Here is a 27,520-nt window from a genome sequence, read left to right as displayed (position 1 = left end):
ACACTGTTGCTCCTGGGGTATGGGCGAGGACCATTCGCAACCGTATCCATGAAGCTGGGCTACGGTCCCGCACACCGTTAGGCCGTCTTCCACTCACGCCCCAACATCGTGCAGCCCGCCTCCAGTGGTGTCGCGACAGGCGTGAATGGAGGGACGAATGGAGACGTGTCGTCTTCAGCGATGAGAGTCGCTTCTGCCTTGGTGCCAATGATGGTCGAATGCGTGTTTGGCGCCGTGCAGATGAGTGCCACAATCAGGACTGCATACGACCGAGGCACACAGGGCCAACACCCGGCATCATGGTGTGGGGAGCGATCTCCTACACTGCCCGTACACCTCTGGTGATCGTCGAGGGGACACTGAATAGTGCACGGTACATCCAAACCGTTATCGAACCCATCGTTCTACCACTCCTAGACCGGCAAGGGAACTTGCTGTTCCAACAGGACAATGCACGTCCGCCTGTATCCTGTGCCACCCAACATGCTATAGAAGGTGTAAGTCAACTACCCTGGCCAGCAAGATCTCCGGATCTGTCCCCCATTGAGCATGTTTGGGACTGGATGAAGCGTCGTCTCACGCGGTCTGGACGTCCAGCACGAACGCTGGTCCAACTGAGGCGCCAGGTGGAAATGGCATGGCAAGCCGTTCCACAGGACTACATCCAGCATCTCTACGATCGTCTCCATGGGAGAATAGCGGCCTGCATTGCTGCGAAAGGTGGATATACACTGTACTAGTGCCGACATTGTGCATGCTCTGTTGCCTGTGTCTATGTGCCTGTGGTTCTGTCAGTGTGATCATGTGATGTATCTGACCCCAGGAATGTGTCAATAAAGTTTCCCCTTCCTGGGACAATGAATTCACGGTGTTCTTATTTCAACTTTCAGGAGTGTATATTATTTAGGACAAATTTCATTAAGGAGTTAATATACTGAGAGGCAGTAGTTAGTATACCCAGTTCTTTGAAGAGGTTTCTGCAAGACGTCCATGAGTTTACTCCACAAATAATACGTATTACACGCTTTTGGACTATGAAAACTATTGTTTGAATTGAAGAGTTACCCCAAAATATTATACCATATGACATTAGGAATGAAAGTAAGCAAAGTATGCAAGCTTTTTTATTTTTAAGTCGCCTATGTCTGCTAACACAGAAATTGCAAATACAGATTTGTTAAGGCGTTTCTGCAGCTCTGTGATGTGTTCCTCCCAACTGAATTTATTATCAAGTTGTAACCTCAGGAATTTAAGACTGTCAACCTCTTCAATCTGCTCTTCTTCACACTTTACATATATGCTGTGTGGAAACCTCTTACAGGTTCTGAATTGCATATAGGGAGTCTTTCTGAAGTTTAATGTCAGTGAGTTGGCTTTAAACGATTTAGCAGATCTTTCTAGAACTTCACTCGCCATACTATTTATTGTAATACTTGTGTCATCTGTAAACAAAACGTACTCTACTTCTGGCAGTGTAACTGATGAGAGATCATTAATGTACACAAGAAAAAGCAATGGTCCTAAGATGGATACTTGTGGGACACCACATGTAATTTCTTCCCAGTCTGATGATGACTGATGACTTAATTCACTAGTCCCTTGCACTGACACCCTTTGTTTCCTGTTAGCGAGGTATGACTTGAACCATTGAGCAGCACTGCCTGTGACACCATAGGAAACTAACTTATTTAAAATTGTTGTTTACACAATCGAATGCCTTTGGCAAATCACAGAAAATACCTGCTGCTTGTAACTTGTTGTTTAATGAATTAAGTAAATTTTCACTGTAGGTGTAAATAGCCTTTTCGATATCAGAACCCTTAATAAATCCAAACTGTGTTCTTGATAATATGTTATTTGTGGTCAGATGGTTGAGAAGCTGCCTGTACATTACTTTCCTAAAATTTTTGAGAATGCTGGCAAAAGTGAAATCGGTCTTAGTTTGATGGCATCTCTTTATCCCCTTTCTTGAATAGAGGCTTAACATCTGCATATTTCAGCCAGTCACGAAATGTCCCAGTTATAATTGACTGGTTACACAAGTAACGTAGAATTGTACGAAACTCACAAGAACATGCCTTAATTAACTTTGCTGATATTTCATCGTAACCACTAGAATGCTTTGTTTTTAATGATTTTATTATGGAAGTTATTTCTTTTGGTGAAGTGAGTGACATATTCATGTACCTGAAGCTATTTGTAAAGGCTAGTTTAAGATATTCAAAGGCATTATTTACTGATCCTGACAATCCCATTCTATCAGTAACGGATATAAAGTACTTGTTAAATAGATTTGCCACAGTATGCCCATCGGTTACTAATGTGTCATCTACCCTTAGTGCTATTTGCTCCTGTTCCTTTCTGGTTCTACCAGTCTCCTCTTTCACTATATCCCATATTGTTTTTATTTTGTTCCCTGACATTGCTATCTTCATCTCGTAATTTATTTGTTTAGATGTCTGAATTACTTTTTTTAATATTTTACAGCATTCCTTGTATTTAACTAAATCATCAGCATCGGAGCTATTCTTGGTCGACAGTTACAATTGTCTTTTTGTCTTACAGGAAATCTTTATTCCTTGTGTAATCCATGGTTTTATTATAGGCTTCTGTTTAATTTGAGTAACTTTTAAAAGAGAACAGTTTTTAAACATGGTACTGACATTGTTCATGAATGTGTTGTATTTTTCATTCATGTCATGAGCACTATAAACATCTTTCCAGTGCATATCTTTGAGCAGTTTTCTAAAACACTAAATTTTTGGTTGATTGAATACTCTCCTGTACTCAGATTTAGCAGTCTTGATAATCTGCTTAGAATTAACATCTAAAACAAAGAGCTGCATGTCATGATCTATTAGTCCATTTATTACAGGTTTTATGATATAATGTTGTTCCTTTGATTTGTCTATAAAACTGTTATCAATGTCTGTCCTTGAGGATTTAGTGGTCCTAGTTGGAAAGTTTACAGTGTGAGTTAGATTGAAAGACAACAGTACTAACTGCAGTAAATGTTTACTGGAAGATTGAATTAGTAAATCTGTATTAAAGTCACCAGCAATCGAAATTCCTTTGTTTCTTACTGTTAAATAACCCAAAAGAGCTTCTAGATGATTTATGAATAGATTATAATTTCCTGCAGGTGCTCGGTAAATAGTTACTATTATATAGGATCTGTTATGGAACTCTACTTCTGTTGCACATGCTTCTAGATGCTGCTCTAAACAGTAATTATTAATGTAAATGTTCTTGAATTTATGGCAGTTTTTAATAAATGTGGCAACTCCTCCTCCATCCATATCTGCTCTGCAGAAGTAGGAAGCTAGCTTAAATCCTGAAATGTCTAACATATCTATACCAGTGGTCACTTGATGTTCAGAGAGGCAGATTATGTCAATTTGGTTAGATGAATTCATTTCATCGATACAAATGAGTAGTCCATCAACTTTATTTCTGAGTCCCAGAATGTTCTGGTGTAATAAAGATAACTGATACTGCATACTAATGGGATTATAACTGCTTTGGTGAAGATGAACTGGCAGTTTCTGATTACTTTCTGTTAAACATTGTTTAAATGGAGGCTGTATGCTAAAATCTGACTCCTGTGCATCTGTTTTCTCAAACTGAGTGTGTCTGCCAATCTCTCTTAAAACTCGTTTTCTATCCCCCTACCCTATCCTAAAAAAGGCATCCCTCTGACATCTGTGACCACTGGTATTTTACCACTTGTGACAGTGTCCCCCCTTAAGTTTTCAGCAATCAAGCCAGACAGTTTTCCTGTCCCTTTCCTATTGAGGTGAAGGCCATTCCTAGTGTAGTCCCATCTATCAATAGCATCCACAGGAATCAAACCAATATGGGACCCTATATCCGTCCTAAGCAGTCACTCCAACTCCAAGTTCACCCTCCCTACAGAAGAGTTCAAATGAGGCCGATCATGGCGTCTCAACACAGACACAAATCCCACACTCGTATGCTTCGTTGCTGATGCTATCTTCACCAGGTCACTCTCTATGGAATATTCAGAGTCTCTGTCAATGCTGTTTCCCGGACCACCCACTATAACCACGGTATCCTCCGTGAAATCCTTGCATAAAGAACCTATATCCTCTGTTACCTGACCCAGATCTGCACTAGGCTTGAAAAGGTTTGTGACCTGGTACTCTGGACCTTGATTTTCCTGCAGTAGTTGGCCAACAACTCTATCATGGGAACTACCTAACAACAGAACTCTCTTTACAAATTTCCCTACTTTTTTCAAGTCCTTGAAAGCTTGTTGTGCCCTTTCTACAGCTTCAGCTACATGAGGCTCATCCAATTCTGACTGAGGCAACAGGTCAAATCTATTTTCAAGATTTATCACAAAGCTGTCTGATGCTCTCCTTTGCCTGTTCCCCCTATTACCTGTTGCCACTTCCCACCTCTGTTCACCCTTCTCCCTCTTTAACCTGTCCAGATCCTCCCTTGCCTTGTCTAGGTCAGCTAGAAGAGCTGCAATTTTCCCTTCCTGTTCCAGTATTTTTCTATCTCTACTGCAGATTCTACAATACCCCTGGTGAGCCTCATTTATGTCCCCATTTCCCACGCCACTACATTCACCCCAATGAAAGAAACTACAACACCCATCACACCATACCCCAGAACTAACGATCCTATGGCATGTCACACACTTCTCACTCACGGCAAAAACAGAAATCGTATAGACTGATCTAAGTACTGGCTAATACGTTAACAAAGGACCCTAGAAACTATTCAGGCAGATATAAATAAGTTGAAAGAGTAATGAATAAAAAACACTGGTGATTACATTTAAGTTTAAGTCACTGTTTACTTACGATTACGAGCGCGTGAAATTAAGACTAAGTCTGTTCTATAGGCGCGAGAAGGAAAATAAACGTATTATCCCGTTTAATCTTATGTAACACTTCACTAACACTTCCACTAATGTAACAACACTTATAATATATTTATACCAACTGGAAATGTTTATCTATAAGTTTCATTCACTGCTTACGTACGATTCGTGCGCGTGAAATTAGGCCTAGGATTCGTGCTACAGGCGCGAGAAGAAAAATACGCTTCTTATCCCGTTTAATCTTATTTTATACTTCACTAACACTTCCACTAATTTAACAACACTTATATTATATTTATAACACCTGTAGACGTTTAAAAATAGCTTAATAACAGCAAATACTTGAAGAGTCCGCGTCGGCGCATTGTTGCCAACCCTCAGTGAGGACAGCTGGCTGCTCCAAACGTGATAGTTGCATTGCGAGCTCTAAGTTCGGGTAATCCTTCTTGGATCCGGGTCCGGAGCTCTTGGCATTACTTGCAACTGCATTGTACTCGTGGTTGTTCTTGTACTCGTAATCATACTGTCTTGTAAGATAGGTTTAAGAAGTCCTTTTTGAGCAGGGATGATGCTATTGCTTTCTGTCGTTTCCTCAACTGGCCCTCTATCTTGTAAGATAGGTTTAAGAACTCATATTTGAGCAGGGATGATGTTATTGCTTTCTGTCGGTTGCAGGATGTCTTTTGTTTCCTCAACTGGTTCTGTTTGTATGCCTAGATCAACCATGATTGTCTGTTGCGGGCTTACTTTTTCTTGTTTTGTGACAAAGCTTTCAGCCTCCGGGTTGAGTGTCGAGTTGACACTCGCGAGAACCGGAGTCATGGGCTCAGTCAGATTGCCTAGATCAGTTATGTTTTCTGCTATTTCCTGTATTTCTACTTATGGTTCAGTCTGGATATATGAATCAACCATGATTGTTCTTTGCTTTTTGTTTCTTGAGGAGATATCAAGATCTCTTTGAATTTATCTGCTCTGTCAGCATCCCTTCTCTTCTTGCTAGGAGACTTTCTTTTCTTGGTTGCTCTGGTTTCGCTGTCACCTTCAGCCATAATCTGTTCTGGAGATCAGGCGCTGTTCCAGTAATTTGTAGGTTGGGCAATTCCTCCCGGTTGTGCCACCGGTTCCTTTGCCCCTGTGTGTACATGGTATGCATATACCGGACTTCCTACAGTCCTTTCTTAAGTGGTCTTCCTCTCCGCATTGGAGCAAGCCGGCTTTACTACAGTATTTATGAATGTGATTTACTTCCCCACAGTCGTGACATCGGGGTACGATCAGGTAGTCTTTGACGTTTATAGCGTGAAATCCTATGTACATCCTCCCCATAGCTGTTAATTTCCTCCATAATGCCCCTCTTACCTCGGCAACATGATGTACTACACCCCTGTCCCTATGTCCCGTTTTGAATCTGAGCTGGAAATATTTTAGGAATATTTCCATATTCATGTCCGAGTCATCAAGGTTCTGCTGGTATAGGTTTTCACATAGATCTTCGTCTGTCATTGATTTAGGAACGTCATACAAGATGACAAGAGGATTTCGCACTTTATTTACTTGCACAGTTTTTGATTCCCTAGCAGCTTGCTTTTGTCGTCTTCCGAGGGGACATCTACAATAGCTACGTTCTTGGTTACTTTTATCTTATTGATCTTGATTTTTGCTCTTACTGGGTTCACGGTAGTGGCAAACACTTCCTGGACCTTTTTGATATCTTGGCTGGGCATTGGTCTTAGGAAGACTACTGTGCCCGGCCGTTTAGAGACCTTCGCTGTGGTTTCTTTCATGGTTTGGGTCTTTGGTGCAGCCTGTGCCGCAACGCCGGCCCATGTCTTTACTAGTTGTATTTTCAGACAATATTTTTCTTTCTCCAGTTCTTCGATCCTCCCTTCTAGCTTGGCATTGGCGATCGCCCATGCCGCCAGCTCATTTTTAAGAGCCTGCACTGCGGCCTCACTGATTTTACCGTTCTTAACATTTTTATCCAAGAACTGGGTAATTCTCGTATGCCTTTCCAGGTTAGTCTCCTCCGTCGTCTGACCCAGGCCATCCTGTGGCGAGGGATCAGCTAGCAAGGAAGCCCTTATTGGCGTACTCAGATCGCTTGTCTCTTCGGTAGCAATCATTATTTAGACAAGCGAAATAAGGGGGTTGGAAGCTCCTCTGGCATGGGCGGGGACCAGATGCAGCTCGCCCAATTTTTCCTGTACATCTTTGCTATTGGTTGGGGCCATAGTAACGTTCTTCCCGCTTCTACTCAAATGTACTTGAACATATTTCTGCGAGTCGCACTGTCATAGATCTCCGTCAGCACGGTAGCTGCATTTGATGTTCGTCTTAAGCGACGTGCTATTATCAAGTGGCAATGTTGTAAGAACGACACGTACAGCGCACTTTGTAAGTACGGATGTTCTACACAAGTTGTAAGTGGCACAATCCGCATATCCCAAAGGTTCTTAACCCTGGGATGATTACCCCCGGAGGAGTAAAATGAAAATCTCTGAGGGGTAAAAACTAAACGATTCTATTCTGTTTCAGTCACTAAATTATTTTCTAAAGACTCTAATACTGATTATGAGACAGTACGGCTGGCTATTTTAATTTTGTAGTTTTTTGAAACCATCCGCCTTTAGTACTCGCAATATCGATATCGGATTGGAGTATCTGATCGCTGCATATCTTTGGCAAGTTGGCTTTCCACGCGCCGCTTGGCGGACAGTACGAGGAAGAAGGGGATTGTTGAGAGTTAGCTCTGGACTATGCGTGAGGAGCGACGTCGGTGTCGGAGAGCTAGGCCTTTTGGTCGGTGGACCCCGCAGAAGCAGTCGGTTGGGAACGGAACGCAGCGCGCTTGAAGGTCCTAGTGTGGAGGGCAGGTGTTGTCCCGATGGTTATCATCCTGAGGTCATTCAAGGGCTCAAAAGTGATTTCTTGGTTCTGCCCTTGGTTTCCGACGAAGAATGCAAGTTTGTTGTATGAGGTGAACGTAAGAATTCTAATTCTATATCAGACTTGTAAGTGGTGTAAGTTTTGCTTCGGTACTGCAGTCTCCTTTAGAGTGCTGCTTGGGAGGAGAGCGTTGATATCGGCATTGTCATTTACTTAGCTGCTTTAAAGTAAATGACTGTTTTGGATCGAAGGTGGATCCAAGTGAAGGACCGAATCATTGCTTGTCTACAGTTATAACGAGTAACTGACAGTCTGGTAGTGTTCACGAGTGAACTTTGGAGATACTGTTAAGTGTTTGTAGCAAAGGAAAGATTGACTGTTGAGCTTTCCGTTCAGACGCTTATGAATCGTGTTAATTGAAGTTCACTTCTTATGGTATTATAAGGTTCTACGTGTCGTGGCGATATAGTCGATAGTATTTTCATAAATCAGATTCGGACGTTATTCTGTTCAAAAAAATGGCTCTGAGCACTATTGGACCTAACGTCTGAGGCCTTCAGTCCCCTCGAACTTAGAACTACTTAAACCTAAGCACATCAGACACACCCTTGCCCGAGGCAGTCTTCGAACCTGCGACCGTAGCGGTCGCGCAGTTCCAGACTGTAGCACCTAGAGCCGCTCGGCCACCCCAGACGGCTCTGATGTTTTCCCCAGTATCTATCCCAGCTAATGCATGTGGGGCCATGCCAGATTATATAAGTTATCAATAATTACTTTTTCTCAATTAGTATCATAATGCGGTGGAGGTTACAGGTTCCTCACATAGTCCATCCTCTAGACACATACGTTGTGCTTTGTACCATACATCACTGATGATAAAAGTGAGACATATGCTAAACTAATGCTAAATGTCCCCAGAAAATGTCTTCTCCAGCTTGTAGATAGTACTTCCAGAATCCAGATTCATTAGTCGCTTCGAAACAAATAAATGAATTAATTGACAGTACGACGCAGCAGTAACTACATAGTTTTATTATTACGAGAGTAGCCACAGCATTAACAGCATGAAGTCGTAAAATTTATGCCAGTTAAGAATTAAGGGACGAGATGCAATGAGGTGATTTACGAACAGTGAGTGTAGTGCACACATCTGAATCTGTCTGATTTTCAAGGGGTTTGCAGTGTGCAGATCAAGTAAGTGCCGCAAGAGAGAGAAGCAATGGAAGGGAAGCATATTTTGTAACAAGTGTCTACCCTCACAGTGAGTAGTTAGCTTTCTTTTCGGAGAAGGAGTTGTGAGTAGCACTTGCGATGCAACACGAATACCTTCGTCATTCATTCTAACACACAATATATAACACATTGACGTTATGAGGGGTAGAATACTAGGGCGACTGGAGGCTGGTCAAACAGAGCAGGTCGTAGTACGGGCCCTCCGTGTGCCATAAAGCGTGATCTCAGGATTATGGCAACGATTCCAGCAAACATTAAACGTCCAGGCGCTACAGTACGGGACGTCCTCGGTGTACAACACCACGAGAGCACCGTTATCTCACCATCAGTGCCCGCAGACGGCCACTGAGTACAGCAGGTAGCCTCGCTCGGGACCTTACCGCAGCCACTGTAATAGTTGCCTCCAGACACACAATCTACAGACGACTGAACAGACATGGTTGATTCTCCCCGAGACCTGCAAGGTGCATTCCACTGACCCCTGGTCACAGGAGAGCCCGTAAAGCCTGTTGTCAAGAACTCACTACATGGTCATTGGAACAGTGGTCCCACGTTCACTGACAAGTCCAGGTATAATCTGAACAGTGATTCTCGCCGGGTTTCCATCTGGCGTGAACCAGGAACCAGATACCAACCCCTTAGTGTCCTTGAAAGGGTCCTGTATGGAGGTCGTGGTTTGATGGTGTGGGATGGGATTATGATTGGTGCATGTGTTTGACAGAGGAACTGTAACAGGTCAGGCGTATCGAGATGTCATTTTGCACCAGTTAGTCCGTTTTTACAGGGGTCCTGGTGGATGATAACGCACGGTCCCACGAAGCTGCTATCGTGGAGAAATACCTCGAAACAGAAGATATCAGGCGAATGGAGTGGCCTGCCTGTTCTCCAGACCTAAACCCCATCGAGTACGCTTGGGATGTTCTCAGTAGACGTATCGCTGCATGTCTTCAAACCCCTACGACACTTCAGGAGCTCCGACAGGCACTGGTGCAAGAATGGGAGGCTATACCCCAGCAGTTGCTCGACCACCTGGTGCAGAGTATGCCAAACCGTTGTGCGGCCTGTGTACCTGTGTACAGTGATCAAATTAAATATTGATGCCGAGGTACATGCGCAGGAAACAATGGCGTTTTGTAGCACTGGTGTTCCGGAATTGTTTTCTCAACTTACCACCAATACCGTGGACTTACAGATCTGTGTCGTGTGTGTTCCCTATGTGCCTGTGCTACTAGCGCCAGTTTTGTGTACTGCAGCGTTGTGTGGCACCACATTCTGCAGTTATCCTTAATTTATGAACATGAGTGTAGATACCGCTCCTTATCACTATAAGCATGTGACTCGCACTCCATAGCGCAACTCCATGAGGGGGGAATTGTCTCTGATAACAGTATCGGTACCTCCTTTCTACAGTGACATACTGATACTCCAGTAGTATTAATTCATCAAAATTAACATTAATAAAATTGGGAATACTGCAACAGAAAGCGGCCATACTGCGTCAGGAGTTCTTTCATGCCATCCAGACTTTAATCATGTAGAGCTGATACGGGCAAGAGTCAAGAACAGCCTTTCTGAACGTAATGTGACGTCTAGAATAAATACGGTATTAACACTTACAGATGAACTCATTGCTTCCCCATAGCAAAAGAAGACTGGAAGAATTAATGCCAGCACGTAAATGAAATTGAAGAGCAGTTTATTTTAAGTGAAAGTTTACTGAACTAAGTGCTGGGGATGGCTATCAGTGCGAGAAGTGGTACAGACTCGAATAGCCGGCCGTACCGAGCGGTTCTAGGCGCTTCAGTCCGGAACCGCTGTGCTGGTATGGTCACTGGTTTGAATCCTGCTTCGGGCATGGATGTATGTTATGTCCTTAGGTTAGTTAGGTTTAAGTAATTCTAAGTCTAGGACACTGATGACCTCAGATGTTAAGTCCCATAGTGCTCAGAGCCATTTGAACCATTTTTGAAGACTCGAATAGCGACAGTCATAATGATGGCAGCAATACTGGTTCCGGAAGTGAAACTGAATCAACTGACATTGCCATCTGAAATGGAACAGACACGGTTACTGAAAGGGTGGGTGGGCCAACTTCTACACGTGCTTTGTACGTGGAAATAGTGACAGCGGAAGATTCATAGTATTATGTCAAACGATGAACTGTATTATTTGTAATGTGCAGTTCTGACTGCATTTACTCTGAAAATCTATGGAGATACTGCCTACGAAAAAATTTAACGGTTCACATGCGTACACTTGTAAAATAAACCGGCTTACTGTTTCGTATGTTCGCTCATGCCGACTCTAACACCATTGATCGGCCTCTACCCTGCAGTACCTCTTCCCCTACCTTGCATTTCTCCTCCTGCGAACACGAGTGGCTTATGTTTTGTATGAAGTGTACTTTATCCTACGGAAGCATCTCGTTTGTCCCCAGTTCTGTTCAGCACTTTCCCAATTGTTATGCGCTCTATGTGTCTTCAGAACTCACCCCAGCACCACATTTTAAAGGCTTATATTCTCTTCTTGTCCGAACTGTCAATCATCCGCGCTTGAATTCCGTACAAGGCCACACTCCAAGCAAACACCTTAACAAAAGTCTTCCCATTACTTAAATTTGGATTCGATGTTAACAAATTTGTCTTTTTCGAATATGCTTTTGTTGCCATTGCCAGTCCATGTTCTGTCCTCTCTATTTCGGCCACCATCTGTTATTTCACTGCCAACTTTAAGTGTCATTTTCTAATTTAATGCCCTCAGCATCACCTGGTTTCATTCATTCTTCTACATTCCATTATTCATGTTTGTTGGTGGTCATCTTGTATCTTACTTTTATCAGACTGTCTATTCCGTTCAACCGCTTTTCCAAAACTTTTGCCGTCTCCGACAGAATTACGTTATCAGCAAACATCAACGTTTTTATTTCTTCTCCCTGAACTTTAATCCTTTATCCACATTTTTCTTTGGTTTCCTTTACAACTTGCCGTCTTAAGCTTACTCCAATTAACTAAAGTGAATTTTACACCAGGTTTATTTACAAAGTATCTTCTGTGTTCATCCTGGAAATATGGATACATGTATTTGTACGTTCTGGTAGTTATACATTTTAAAAAAGTATTTCTTTATAAAGTTAGCGCCATATTTACTTAGGTATTTCAGCCTATTGTTCACATATGCTGGAAACCACTATTTTTCCCTTTTTTTCAGAAGAACTTCCTCTTACTGTGCATTGGCGTTATTTGCACTTCACCCCACTTTATAAATAGAACTGCGTTACTTGTGTTCGCACCCAGCACAATATTACTGTGTTAATGTTTGTTCATTTGTCTGTCGCATGGGTTGTGGGCATTTGCAACCTGTGGCCCTTTTTTTAAATAAATACTTTGCTGCTTGCGAATAAATGTAATCGCAGTTCTATTTATAAAGTGAGGTAAGGGGCAAATAACGCCACTGCAGGTTAAAAGAAAGTTCTTCCAAAAAAGGAAATGAAATTGTCTTCGACCTCGACCTCCGCTAACAACGAAGGAAAAGTCATCGGTTTGCAGCATATGTGAACAAGAGGCATAACACAGAAAATGAACTGCACGCCAACCTTCAAAAAAATGTTGTTTCCAACCTATAACAACCAATATGTACACCCATACGTATCCACATTCCCAGACTGACCACAGAAGATGTCATTTAAATAAAAGCGAAACATGTCTGGTGCAAAATTCTCTTTAATTAATTGTAGTAAGGGCGAGGTGGAGAAACGGCTAATGATTGATTTTAACAGCTGCTATGGAAGTTGGTCATGCAAACGAACAAAATATATTCCAAGTTTTATTTCTCTTTTGAAATGTCTCCTCGGTTTCCTTCACCGATTGCTCTCTGTGATGAGTGAATAACATCGGGGAATAGACTCCAATCCTGTCTCACTCCCTTCTCAACCACTGCTTTCCTTTATTGTATCTTTCTTACCTACTTGTCGAATATGGGGTGCCCAGGAAACCTGCTTTCTTGGATCGCTAGACAACAATTAAAGCAAATCGTATTAATGAGTTTTATTTACAGAAAATAAATGACAATACTTAACTTTGCGAAAATTACAATGATGTGTCGCAAGCAAAGGGCGACATGCAACATAAGCAATCTTTCAGTACATACAATTCGTAATACAATAGAAGCAATACAGTTCCTAAATCGCTTCTATACAAGTGCCTATTCTTAAAACCGGTCCCGATGTCGGCGAAACGGCTTGTCTTCAACTGGGTCTCTGACAGGATGCGCGGCTCGTATGTCCTCATGTGTCCCGGGCGCTGCTGTCGGTGTTGTCCTAGACAGGGGTCGGTCCGCGTGCAATTAGTTGACGTCTTCTTCACAGCCCTCTGCTCTTACGCTCCCGACCGGAGTGCCGGCACTTGAATTTACGCCAGAACCCCATTCAGCGCCCCTTGAGTCTTATAACAGCCGTCTGGTTAGTGTATAAGTCGTATACAATCTTTCATACCCTTCATTTTACCTCTGCTACCTTCAGAACTGGAAAGACTGTATTCCAGTCAACATCGACAGATCCTTTCTCTAAATCTGCAAGAGATATAAACGTAGAATTCCATTTCTTAAACCAGTCTTCTAGGGTAAGTCATGCGGTCAGTTTTGTCTCGCTTATTTCTACATTTGTCCAGAAGCCTAACCGATCTATCTTCTAACAGCTACCACCAGTTTTTTCTATTATTCTGTAAGTAATTCGTGTCAATATTCTGCAATCACGACTTATCAAATGGTAGTTCGGTAACATTCACACCTGCTTTCTTTGGAATTGGAATTGTTACATTCTGCTTGCAGGCTTAAAGTATTTCCCTTGTCTCATACATCTTGCATACGAGATGCATTCCTCATGGATGGCTCTCTCAGTGGCATCTGTAGTTCTGAGAGGTGTCGCCTTCTCCAGGGATCTGGTTGCGATGTATGTAAGTTCCATGTCAAATTCTTGTAACATATAATATTTTCCATCCCATTTTCATTTACTTCCTCCTGTCTTTCTATAATATTGCCTTCAGGTTCATTCTTCTTGTATAGCTCCTGTATACAAGGTGGTCAGAAACGGTCAGAAACGGTCTGAAAAAATTGTGAGAGTGTTGCAGGGGAGATTGTGGTGAATTGTTATGAAAAAATTCGATAGGTTGCACCGTTTCTGAGTTATTTAGCATTGAAGTTAGCCAGTCAGACCGCCGAGCACGACAGTTCAAGGAGCCTGTCACAGGTGAAGTCTCCAAGCATGTTGTTTGTTTGGTTTCCCCAAACCGAGCCTTTGGTCACCTGCCTTAAACGTATCACATCCGAAAAAGGGCGTGATAACTCAGTGACCCATAGAAAGCTATGCATTAACGCATTTTAGCACTTACAAGTGCTTCAACATGCGCGTACATCTACCTGATTGGCTAACTTCTATGGCAAATACGTCGGAACCGCTGCAACGTATCTCATTTCTTTTTCTCAGCAATTACTTCTTAGCACAACGTCCCCAGTTCAACGCTTATCAGTTACTCAACCTTTTTCTGACCACCCAGTACACTTCCACATATCAGCTTTTCTTCCTCTTCTTAGTCTTGTTTTCCACCTAGATTCTTAATGTTCATACTGCAAATTTTCCTTTCTCAATATCTCATTAATTTTCCTACTGTCGGTATTTATCTTTCCACTAATACATATACTTCTATAGACTGGCATTTATTCTCTAGACATTGCTGCTTAGTCATTTTGTGCTTCCTGTCAATCTCTGTTATGGATAACTGTATTCCCTTTTGCCAGCTTAATTTACCCTGAACAAAAAAATGTGTCCAATGTTTCAAAGACAGCACGGATCACTCCTGTCTACGGAAACGTAGCAGTAGTGATCCACGAAAATACATTTCAATGTCTTTGACATCCGTCTGATGTAGAATTTAAGAAAATATTCTGATTTCAAACTGAATGACGATTTTTATCAGATTTACCTTCTTCATTACAACCAGAATGAATTCAGGAAACATTGGTAATGCGAACTCGAGCTTTTCTGACATGGAATCGTGAAATCAGTGGGTGCAGGCAATTCGAATGCAGCACTTCTTGACCTTCGAAAATCATTTAACTCTGCACAACATCAGTAGCCGTTAACGAACGTACAGTCATATGCAGTGCCTAGCGAAGTTTGTTATTCATCTACAAAAATATGATGATGTTACATGAAATATGAAATGGAATAATCTTGTAACCTCAATCGTAAGTAAAATGGGTGATGAACTTCTGTTCAGCGGTAGGATTCGAGAAAATGCAGTCAGTCTACAAAGCACACTGCAGAAAAACACCGGCGCATCTCATTCTTCTAACGTTACCCATCTACAGGGTAGCGCTGTGGCGCCTGGAGTTTGTGTGAGAAGAGGTAAGTTTCCTTGGTCTGCTGCGGAGTATCTGTGGGGCCCCAGCGCTAATGGCGCGCAATGGTTAGCCCACCTAAGCGAGCCGGGTACAAAGAAGAACAGGGTAGGTGGTTGTGGGCAAATCCCAGTATCCCAGTATGGAGAATTTTGACGACGTTCGGTCATTGAAGAGGCAGACAGTGCTCCAAGAAATGGGAGAGTGTCGATAATATTAAAGAAGGCTAAGTTATAGCTCTCTGAAATACGGCAATAATTCACAGTCAAATATTAAAACAAATCAGAATACATCGGCGAACTCAGAAAGACGAGACGCATCCAATGACAAAACAATATTTTAGTATATTTAAAGTTACTGAAGTTAATGTTTTACAGTGAACAACATTTACACAATCAGTCTTTGAGTTAACAAATTTCAATGGTTCTTGCGAGTTCAACAAAAAAGGTTCAAATGGTTCTGAGCACTATGGGACATAACGTCTGAGGTCATCAGTCCCCTAGAACGTAGAACTACTTAAACCTAACTAACCTAAGGAATCATACACATCCATGCCCGAGGCAGGATTCGAACCTGCGCCCGTAGCAGCAGCTTGCCTCCGGTCCGAAGTGCCAAAAACCGCTCGGTCACACAGGCATACCCGAGTTCAACATGTGATATTTCAGTTCATAGCGTTGCACCATGCCAGAAAGGCATTTACCTGTATGTATTTTATTTCTTGATTTATTACGTTTTTATATCTTTCCATTATGCAAATGTTTGTCAGAACATCTTGTTCTCCACAGTTAAGCTGCAAATGAATGCAGCACGAATACCTCATATCTTGTCATAGCAGTCTAGTTTTTAATGAATATATTACCATTTAGCCTGACATGTGTTTAACTATTGATCAAAATTGCTAATACAAAGCAGACACTAGCAAAACAGTACGGGAGTCAAGTGGAGACAGATTTTTCGAGTGAAGAGCTCAACGAAGTGATTCTGTGAACTTTGAGTGCTTGGAGAGAAAGTAGACCCACCTGTTGTAACGTAGGTTATGTAGATGGTTGATTCTGGGAGGAGAACAACCGCTACTTATTCAGAAATTTAGCATAGACAGAGTAAGAGTTTCTACTTGTCACATCGTGTGTTACTTTGAAAATCATAGTGAATATTTCGTGTATCGTAACCAAGGAATGGACTTATTTTTCAGATATCTTTGGTGAGTATTTAGTTTGGGGATTTTATTACCATTGTCACAAAGCTCTCAACGTACCCTTACTGCATTTGATAAGGTTTTTTTCTGTCCGTATTTTGACTTGATGTCGTAGGACCACTTTCCGTTCTTTCTTGGGTGAATGTCAATGAACATATATCTCTGTCGTCTACATCAAATGCATTCGTTGGAATAGAACCCTCTTGCCATAAATCATTCACTAATCATTTATTTTATATTTCTGTTTGTTTATGAATGTGCAATTCTACCCAATGCATTGACTATCTGACTGGAGAATCACATTTTCATGTTACTAACTACAGCGAGTTAGCTGCTGGGTGTGAAGACAGACATGCATGGCTCGACTCTGTGACTATACTGACCTATTGCTTTTAAACAGAGCCTTGCATAGTCCAACTACCTAAGGTGCACCTAAGGTGTCCGTTTGGGATGCTGTTTATAAGGGAAAATACTCAGTAGAAAACTGGTAGCGTCGCAGTTCCGCGCTAGTCTGGGACATGACTTTAATCTGTTTGGAACTCCAACTTTACGTCTAACACTTCGCAATACTATGTGATCGAGATCCCAAACCTATTGCATAACAGTCAGTTTGTGTGGGGGCTCCGAGCATACAGTTTTGCAGCAGTAAAGTGGCTGAGAATTTCTAACAAAAGTTAGGTTTGGGGCAGTTAGGAGTGGATTTTTAAGAAAGTAGAGGAATGTTATGCAGGGGCGGGTGGAGTAGCAGTCTACAGTGTCCAGCAGCAGTGGAGACCTCGACGGCGGTGGCGACTAGGGCGCATGGATTATCGCCTGCGACTTCATCAGCAGCACAGCTGAAGCCGCTCTATAAGTGGCAGTTAAGTACAGGCGATGATAGCATTAATGAGTACGAAAACCCACAGGGTCATAGTCATTGATGGAGCGTCCTTAGGACATTGTTTTTTTTTTTTTTTTTTTTTGGTTGTCAGTCTACTGACTGGTTTGATGCGGCCCGCCACGAATTCCTTTCCTGTGCTAACCTCTTCGTCTCAGAGTAGCACTTGCAACCTACGTCCTCAATTTCTTTGCTTGACATATTCCAATCTCTTTCTTCCTCTACAGTTTGTGCCCTCTACAGCTCCCTCTAGAACCATGGAAGTCATTCCCTCATGTCTTAGCAGATGTCCTATCATTCTGTCCCTTCTCCTTATGAGTGTTTTCCACATATTCATTTCCTCTTCGATTCTGCGCAGAACCTCCTCATTCCTTACCTTATCAGTCCACCTAATTTTCAACATTCGTCTATAGCACCACATCTCAAATGCTTCGATTCTCTTCTGTTCCGGATTTCCCACAGTCCATGTTTCACTACCATACAATGCTGTACTCCAGACGTACATCCTCAGAAATTTATTCCTCAAATTGAGGCCGGTATTTGATATTAGTAGACTTCTCTTGGCCAGAAATGCCTTTCTTGCCATAGCGAGTCTGCTTTTGATGTCTTCCTTGCTCCGTCCGTCATTGGCTATTTTACTGCCTAGGTAGCAGAATTCCCTAACTTCATTGACTTCGTGACCATCAATCCTGATGTTAAGTTACTCGCTGTTCTCATTTCGACTACTTCTCATTACCTTCATCTTTCTCCGATTTACTCTCAAACCATACTGTGTACTCATTAGACTGTTCATTCCGTTCAGCAGATCATTTAATTCTTCTTAACTTTCACTCAGGATAGCAATGTCATCAGCGAATCGTATCATTGATATCCTTTCACCTTGTATTTTAATTCCACTCCTGAACCTTTCTTTTATTTCCATCATTGCTTCCTCGATGTACAGATTGAAGAGTAGGGGCGAAAGGCTACAGCGTTGTCTTACTCCCTTCTTAATACGAGCACTTCGTTCTTGATCGTCCACACTTATTATTACCTCTTGGTTGTTGTACATATTGTATATGACCCGTCTCTCCCTATAGCTTACGCCAAATTTTTTCAGAATCTTGAACAGATTGCACCATTTTATATTGTCGAACGCTTTTTCCAGGTCGACAGATCCTATGAACGTGTCTTGAATTTTCTTTAGCCTTGCTTCCATTATTAGCTGTAACGTCAGAATTGCCTCTCTCGTGCCTTTACTTTTCCTAAAGCCAAACTGATCGTCACCTAGCGCATTCTCAATTTTCTTTTCCATTCTTCTGTATATTATTCTTGTAAGCAGCTTCAATGCGTAAGGTGTTAAACTGATTGTGCGATAATTCTCGCACTTGTCAGCTCTTGCTGTGTTTGGAATTGTGTGGATGATGCTTTTCCGAAAGTCAGATGGTATGTCGCCAGACTCATATATTCTACACACCAACGTTAATAGTCGTTTTGTTGCCACTTCCCCTAATGATTCCAGAAATTCTGATGGAATGTTATCTATGCCTTATTTGACCGTAAGTCCTCCAACGCTCTTTTAAATTCCGATTCTAATACTGGATCCCCTATCTCTTCTAAATCGACTCCTGTTTTGACTTTCCTGTATGCTGTGTCTGTCCTTCCGACAATCATATCTTTTTCGATGTCTTCACATTTTTCCTGCAGACATTTCGTCTTAGCTTCCCTGCACTTCCTCTTTATTTCATTCCTCAGCGACTTGTATTTCTGTATTCCTGATTTTCCCGGAACTTGTTTGTACTTTCTCCTTTCATCAATCAACTGAAGTATTTCTTCTGTTACCCATGGTTTCTTCGCCGCTACCTTCTTTGTACCTATGTTTTCCTTCCCAACTTCTGTGATGGCCCTTTTTAGAGATGTCCATTCCTCTTCAACTGTGTTGCCCATTGCGCTATTCCTTATTGCTGTATCTATAGCGTTAGAGAACTTCAAACATATCTCGTCATTCCTTAGAACTTCTGTATCCCGCTTCATAGCGTATTGATTCTTCCTGACTAAGGTCTTGAACTTCAGCCTACTCTTCATCACTACTATATTGTGATCTGAGTCTATATCTGCTCCTTGGTACGCCTTACAATCCAGTATATGATTTCGGAATCTCTGTCTGACCATCATGTAATCTAATTGAAATCTTCCCGTATCTCCCGGCCTTTTCCAAGTATACCTCCTCCTCTTGTGATTCTTGAACAGGGTATTCGCTTTAACTAGCTGAAACTTGTTACAGAACTCAATTAGCCTTTCTCCTCTTTCATTCCTTGACCCAAGCCCATATTCTCCTGTAACCTTGTCTTCTACTCCTTCCCCTACAACTGCATTCCAGTCGCCCGTGAGTATTAGATTTTCATCTCCCTTTACAAACTGCATTACCCTTTCAATATCCTCATACACTTTCTCTATCTGTTCATCTTCAGCTTGCGACGTCGGCATGTATACCTGAACTATAGTTGTCGGTGTTGGTCTGCTGTCAATTCTGATTAGAGCAATCCGGTCACTGAACTGTTCACAGTAACACACCTCTGTCCTACCTTCCTATTCATAACGAATCCTACACCTGTTATACCATTTTCTGCTGCTGTTGATATTACCCGATACTCATCTGACCTGAAATCCTTGTCTTCCTTCCACTTCACTTCACTGACCCTTACTATACCTAGATTGAGCCTTTGCATTTCCCTTTTCAGATTTTCTAGTTTTCCTACCACGTTCAAGCTTCTGACATTCCACGCCCCGACACGTAGAACGTTATCCTTTCGTTGATTATTCAATCTTTTTCTCATGGTAACCTCCCCCTTGGCAGTACCCTCCCGGAGATCCGAATGGGGGACTATTCCGGAATCTTTTGCCAATGGAGAGATCATCATGACACTCCTTCAACTACAGGCCACATGTCCTGTGGATACACGTTACGTGTCTTTAATGCAGTGGTTTCCATTGCCTTCTGCATCCTCATGTGGTTGATCATTGCTGATTCTTCCGCCTTTAAGGGCAATTTCCCACCCCTAGGACAAGAGAGTGCCCTGAACCTCTATCCGCTCCTCCGCTCTCTTTGACAAGGCCGTTGGCAGAATGAGGCTGACTTCTTATGCCGGAAGTCTTCGGTCGCCAAAGCTGATACTTTATCAAAATTTAGACAATGGCGGGGATTGAACCCGGGACCGAAGACGTTTTCATTATGAATCAAAGACGCTACCTCATTTTTTATTATTATTTTTTCTTTTTTTATTTCATTTTTTGTTGTATTTTCCTTTTGTTTTTTATTTTTTTTGTTTTTTATTTGCTTTGTGTTTCTTTTTTATGTTTTTTATATCTTTTTTCTTTTTTTCCTAGAACCTCTTTTTATTTATTTTTTTCTTTTATTTATTTTTGTGTGTTTTTTATTTTTATTTTTTTATTTTATTTTTTTATTTTATTTTTTTATTTTTTCTTTTTTCTTTTTTGTGTTTTTCCCACTGTCAGCCCACCCAGTGTCAACTCTAAGCCATATCGAGATGCTATTATTAGCAAAATATAATGTGCAGGCCATGTTCAGAAACGTTTGGGAACAAGACTGAGAAAATTGTTGACCGGACAGGGTCGGTTAACCAAAACGGAAGTAGAAAACTTGCCGGTATACTATGGGCAGGCAATTAGGAGAAATAAACAAAATCTCTAGGCAATGAAGAGAGATGTCTGGGCCATATTCTTCCTTTTTTTTTTTACCACATCACTCTTATTCTACAACAATGTCTAGTATGGCATCTGTCAAGACTACAGAAAGAGAAACGACATTTCAATTTATAATACTGTGAAAAAAAATTAAAAAGTAGGGGGAATTTTGAACCCTGCTCCCTCTTTTTTTTTTTTGAGATTACATAAAAAAAACAAGGCAGCCATGCGCGAAAAGTTGCCAATAAAGTGAACTAAAAAGGGCCATCTTGCTCGCCGCGGTCACATTGCTAGGCGGGCGGCCAGGAACGGGCGGTCGTCATTACATTGGACATCACCAGCCACCAATCGTTGGAGCGCCCGGGGCCGCTGCACACAGTCAGAGACTGTTTCTGTTACCATAGGGGAATCGTGGAAAGATCACATCTACAAGTTAATGTCTTCTCACACCCGGCACACCGCAGCTTGGTGGTGGGTCCATGAATGACGAACCCAAATAGTTCGAAAAAAGGTTCCGGTAATCCTGTCTGTTCGTTAAGACCAGAAACTCGTCGATCATATAGTACCATAAATCGAGGACGTCTTTGTCTCCATCGCGGTATATGTAGTGTATCGCCATTCCTCGTACCCAATTAACCGCATTCATCCGGGTCATAGGGAAATAGACAGCGTCGGGATGAAAGAGTTGTTGGGGTAAAATCGAAACGTAGGGGCGGCGGAGCAAGAAAGCCAGGATCTGGCGGATCAGTTTCCAGCACTCACGCGCGGGGCCACAGTTCAGTCTATGTTCGTCCGTGTCTAACGTCGTGCAACGGGGGCACACAGGGTCGTCAATTAGGTGAATGGCATGCAGCCGTTGTCGGGTTGGAAGTTTCTCGTTAACGACCACATACCACGTCGACCGCACGAAAGTAGACAGGAACGGCGCGTGGATGGCTCGCCATACCCGTGGCCAATAGACCGTAGGGTGGCGCCGTACAATGTCGTTATCCGGAGTCCAGTGCTGGAGAGCACTATAATAAGTCTTCGCTGTCGGATTCCGTGTCTCCGATATAACCCGCAACACATAGCTATGCTCTACGAAAAACGTTCTAATAAGTGACAGCGAGGGCGATAAATGTCCAACTGGTACCGGTGGGTACAGCGTACGTGGGGCCACTTCTTCAATCAGTAGGCCGGGGAGACTGGCTGTTGGTGAAAGCCAGAGTCGCCTCATGGAACGGAGATACAGTGCCAGCGCTCTGTGCTTGATGTGAGTGAGTCCAACACCGCCTTTGTCGAAGGGTAAAGTAAGCGTAACAAATCGGATCTTGAAAACAGCACCATCGTTCACCACGTGTCCAAACACTGCCTGTATCCTGGAAGCCATCGTGTCCGTTATCGGCAGTACATGGGCGTAATGGTTAAGGTGAGAAGCCATGTACACATTGACGTATTGGGCGCGTTGCAAAATGTTCAATGATCTGAATTTATTGAGACGAGCCTCTAAACGGAGTCGTCGTAAGACCATACGATACGTAAAGGCCGCCGTGCGTTGTATTTGTCGATGGAGTGATATCCCTAAACACTTGAGCATCGGGACCTTTGTCAGAGGTACGGCCAGACCTGCAGGCATTCCTCGTCCTACCTCCATGTAGCGTGATTTCCGAAGGTTGAGCACACTGCCTACCACCGCCCCATACTGGTGGAGCCAGGAAAACGCCGTGTGTATTTCGTCACCAGACCGTGCTAAGAACATCACATCGTCGGCGTATGCACCACATCGAAAGGTTACGGAACGGAGGGTAAGTCCTTCTAAGCGTCGCCGTAGTCCGTGAAGAGCTGGTTCGAGGGCAACGGCGAAGAGCATGGCAGAAAGAGGACAACCCTGCCGGACGGACCTGTTGACACGGACGGGGGCGATCCGACAGCCGTTGATCATAATCCTCGTGACAGCCCCATGGATCAATCGAAGCACAACAGACGTCGTCAGACGCGGGACACCGATATGTTCCATGACAGCACGCAGGAAACCATGGCTAACGCGGTCGAAAGCATGGTCGAAGTCCAGCGCAACAAGAGCGCCTTGGAGGCGGCAAGTTTGCATGAGCGCCACCACGTCTCTATAGGTGCTTAAAGTCGTAAACACATTAGTGTCGCCCCCGAGGCAGGTTTGATCAGTGTGAATGGCCGCCATTACCATAGGTTTGAGCCTCTCACGGAGCATGCGTGTCAACAGCTTATAGTCAGTGTTTAGCATTGTCAACGGGCGAAAATCAAGAGGGCGACGGCCTCCGCCGGGTTTGGGCACAGGGATCAAGAGACCCTCAGTAAAGTCAGATGGTACCTGAAAATCGGCGTCCAGGAGTTCACTGTACATCCTGACCCACATTGGGCCCATGAGATCAAAGAACCGCTCGTAAAATTCAAGAGGGAGGCCGTCAGGGCCAGGCGTTTTGTTGGGAGAGCCACGCAACAGAGCCTCTCGCAGTTCTTCCAAAGTCACCGCCGACAAGAGCGTAGCATCATCTTGTAGGTTCCGAGAGACTGGTAGGTCAGATAGGACTTCCCTGACCCCTACATTCATGTGGGACTCCCTCTCGTAAAGAAGTTTATATGACTGTGTGAACGCTCGGACGATATCCATTTGTGCGTCAACGCGTCACCCATCCTCCGTCTCAACCTCGGTAATGAGCTGCCTCTTGCGTCTTCGGCGTTCTTGAATGATATGGTGGAGGGAAGGTCGTTCACCACGAACATCATTAGTCGTCCTCGCTCGCACCCGCACACCCGCAAGACGTACGGCGTTGATACGAAGCAATTGTGCCTTGACGCGTTGTACTGCTGATTGTCGCTCTGGCGACGGCGGTTGTACAGCCAGTTCGCGGAGCGCAGTATAGTAAAAATCAGTAGTCGCAGTATACCAGCGCGCTCGGTCGCGTCCATAGCTGACTAATGTTCGGCACAGTGCGGGTTTTGCACACTGTAACCACCATTGAAGTACAGAACGGTAGGCGGGTAAACGCCGGTGGCAATTGCTCCATGTGGACTCGACTGCGCGTCTGCAATTTATCTCATCAAGAAGGGCCACATTGAGGCGCCACGGACCCCTACTTCGGCGGAGGCGCTGGCGGGGAAGGGTGAGAGTACACACATATGCGAGGTGATCCGTGAACGCTGCCGGCCACATCTCAGCGTCGACAACGGCCGATCGTAGGCCGCGGGTGACGTAGACTCGATCCAAACGGCTCGCGGAGTGACTAGTAAAGTAGGTGTGTGCTCGACGGTCGCCGTGTTGGATGATCCAGGTGTCCAACAAGGCCAAGTCCTGTACAAGTGCCTGGAGTGCCGGGCAGGTGGTATAGTGTGGCTCCTGGTCGGATGGGCGGAGCACACAATTAAAATCGCCGCCTACTACCAAGTGGTCGGTATTGCCCTGGAAGAGCGGGGCTATATCTTTGGCAAAAAAGGTGCGCCGTTCTCTCCTTTTGCCGGTGCCTGAAGGAGCATATAAGTTCACCAGACGTACTGTACCAATCGTGTGTGCGACCCCCCGGGCCGACGGTAAATAGGAGACATCAGTGGCCATTATCCCTTCCCGCAGTAGAATCGCCGTACCTCCGCCGCCCACATCTGCAGGCATAGTGTAGGCGTCATATCCGTAGGCATCGAGACAGAGTCCTGATCGGACTTCTTGAAGGAAAACAACGTCCAGATCCGCAGCGCGTAACGTATCCTTCAGCATACGGGTCTTGACATCAGATGTAATGCCATTGACGTTGATCGTGGCGAGGCGGTATGCCTGGTCCATCAAGTCTCGGGAGGTGACCATGGTATGACAGGAGGGCAGTAGTCGTGACGTGGAGCGCCGGTCTTGCGAAGTGCTAGGCAGCGACGGAGGTGCTCATGCCGCCCTAGGCGTCTGTCGCCGGCCGCGTAGACGCTGCCATCGGCATCGGTGCATCGTCTTGGTCCTGAAACGCATCCTGCAACTCCATCTCCTGCGCCCAGTCGCCCAGGGACGTTGACACCACTGGATCTCGAGAGGTAGACGGAGGCAAGGGTGCATCCCCGGTGTCGGAGCTGCGGTGATCTCCCGCATCCCCATGTGGTCCAGACCCAGCGGTAGTGGGAGAAGACGTCGAACCGTGTGAGACGGTAGGGTCGCCTGTGTCGGCGCGGTGGAGCGGTTGAGGCACCTCGCCATCCAGCGGTGTCGCCTCGGGCTGTTCTACGTCGTCGGTTGTCTTGCGCCGCTTCTTATGACGCTTGGGTGATTTCTGCTTACGCTGCCGCGCCTCTGTTTCCGACGTAGGGCAAGGGGAGGACGCTGCATCCTGTGCTTAAACTTCCATCGCACCGTCGTCGAGCCGTTGTGACGGTGCGCCGGGGTCCGACGAAAGGACATCAGTAGCATCAGCACTGAAAGACGCTTGGGGCTCCGTGGAAGCTACTGCAGGGTCCTCCAAAGCTCGCACCAATACAGTGGGGTCGTCATATACAGCTGGCGTCTCCCGTCTCGCCGCCGCAACATACGTAATCGGCAGAGAGGTCGGTGTCGACGGACGAATCTGGTCGGTCGAGGGTGTCTGCACGAGACGGCGTTGCAGGCATTCGGTACGCATGTGTCCCGTCTGGCCACAACCGGAGCAGGTTCTCGGCTGACCGTCGTAAATAATTATTGCCCTGCAACCAGCGATCGTGAGATACGAAGGAATATGGCGATGCAGGTCAATACGGACTTGTCGCACCCCGTTAAGGACAGGGTAGGTGTCGAAGGTCTTCCATTTTTCGGCCGTGTGGCCGAGAACTGTTCCATAGGGTCGAAGAGCAAGGGTGACCAAATCCGCTGGAACTTCAAAAGGGAGCTCAAACACGCGCACATTTTGGATTCCCAATCCAGCACGTTCAAGCGTCACCACACCCACGTTTCCGTCTGAGTGGCAGAACCGATAACCTGCCGTCGAGCGTCTGAGAAGTTTGTCACATGCTTCGTCGTCAGTGAACTTAAGATATACGACGCTGGAGACAATAGATAAGTGGATACCGATCAGCTCGTTAGGATCAACATGTACCACATCGCGTAAAAAACGCTCTACTTCGTGGGCCTTGGGTCTAGAGTACGTAGTGTCGAACTGCAGCTTGATCGTGGCTTTCCGATACGAAAGAGCCATCGTGTGTCAGGAACGTGACGGCAATACGTAACACTAGCGCGCCGGCGCGGTAAACAACAACACACCCGGAAACGCGACACGGAGCGTCCGGGACGTACCGCACCGCTCCACAGCCAAAGGCCGACTGCCTCCCTCTAGAACCATGGAAGTCATTCCCTCATGTCTTAGCAGATGTCCTATCATTCTGTCCCTTCTCCTTATGAGTGTTTTCCACATATTCATTTCCTCTTCGATTCTGCGCAGAACCTCCTCATTCCTTACCTTATCAGTCCACCTAATTTTCAACATTCGTCTATAGCACCACATCTCAAATGCTTCGATTCTCTTCTGTTCCGGATTTCCCACAGTCCATGTTTCACTACCATACAATGCTGTACTCCAGACGTACATCCTCAGAAATTTATTCCTCAAATTGAGGCCGGTATTTGATATTAGTAGACTTCTCTTGGCCAGAAATGCTTTTCTTGCCATAGCGAGTCTGCTTTTGATGTCTTCCTTGCTCCGTCCGTCATTGGCTATTTTACTGCCTAGGTAGCAGAATTCCCTAACTTCATTGACTTCGTGACCATCAATCCTGATGTTAAGTTACTCGCTGTTCTCATTTCGACTACTTCTCATTACCTTCATCTTTCTCCGATTTACTCTCAAACCATACTGTGTACTCATTAGACTGTTCATTCCGTTCAGCAGATCATTTAATTCTTCTTAACTTTCACTCAGGATAGCAATGTCATCAGCGAATCGTATCATTGATATCCTTTCACCTTGTATTTTAATTCCACTCCTGAACCTTTCTTTTATTTCCATCATTGCTTCCTCGATGTACAGATTGAAGAGTAGGGGCGAAAAGCTACAGCGTTGTCTTACTCCCTTCTTAATACGAGCACTTCGTTCTTGATCGTCCACACTTATTATTACCTCTTGGTTGTTGTACATATTGTATATGACCCGTCTCTCCCTATAGCTTACGCCAAATTTTTTCAGAATCTTGAACAGATTGCACCATTTTATATTGTCGAACGCTTTTTCCAGGTCGACAGATCCTATGAACGTGTCTTGAATTTTCTTTAGCCTTGCTTCCATTATTAGCTGTAACGTCAGAATTGCCTCTCTCGTGCCTTTACTTTTCCTAAAGCCAAACTGATCGTCACCTAGCGCATTCTCAATTTTCTTTTCCATTCTTCTGTATATTATTCTTGTAAGCAGCTTCAATGCGTAAGGTGTTAAACTGATTGTGCGATAAT

This window comes from Schistocerca gregaria, chromosome 2 (genome assembly GCF_023897955.1).
Source record: "Schistocerca gregaria isolate iqSchGreg1 chromosome 2, iqSchGreg1.2, whole genome shotgun sequence".
Classification (NCBI taxonomy): domain Eukaryota; kingdom Metazoa; phylum Arthropoda; class Insecta; order Orthoptera; family Acrididae; genus Schistocerca; species Schistocerca gregaria.
The sequence above is the reverse complement of the archived record's forward strand: the minus strand, read 5'-3'. Positions refer to the sequence as shown.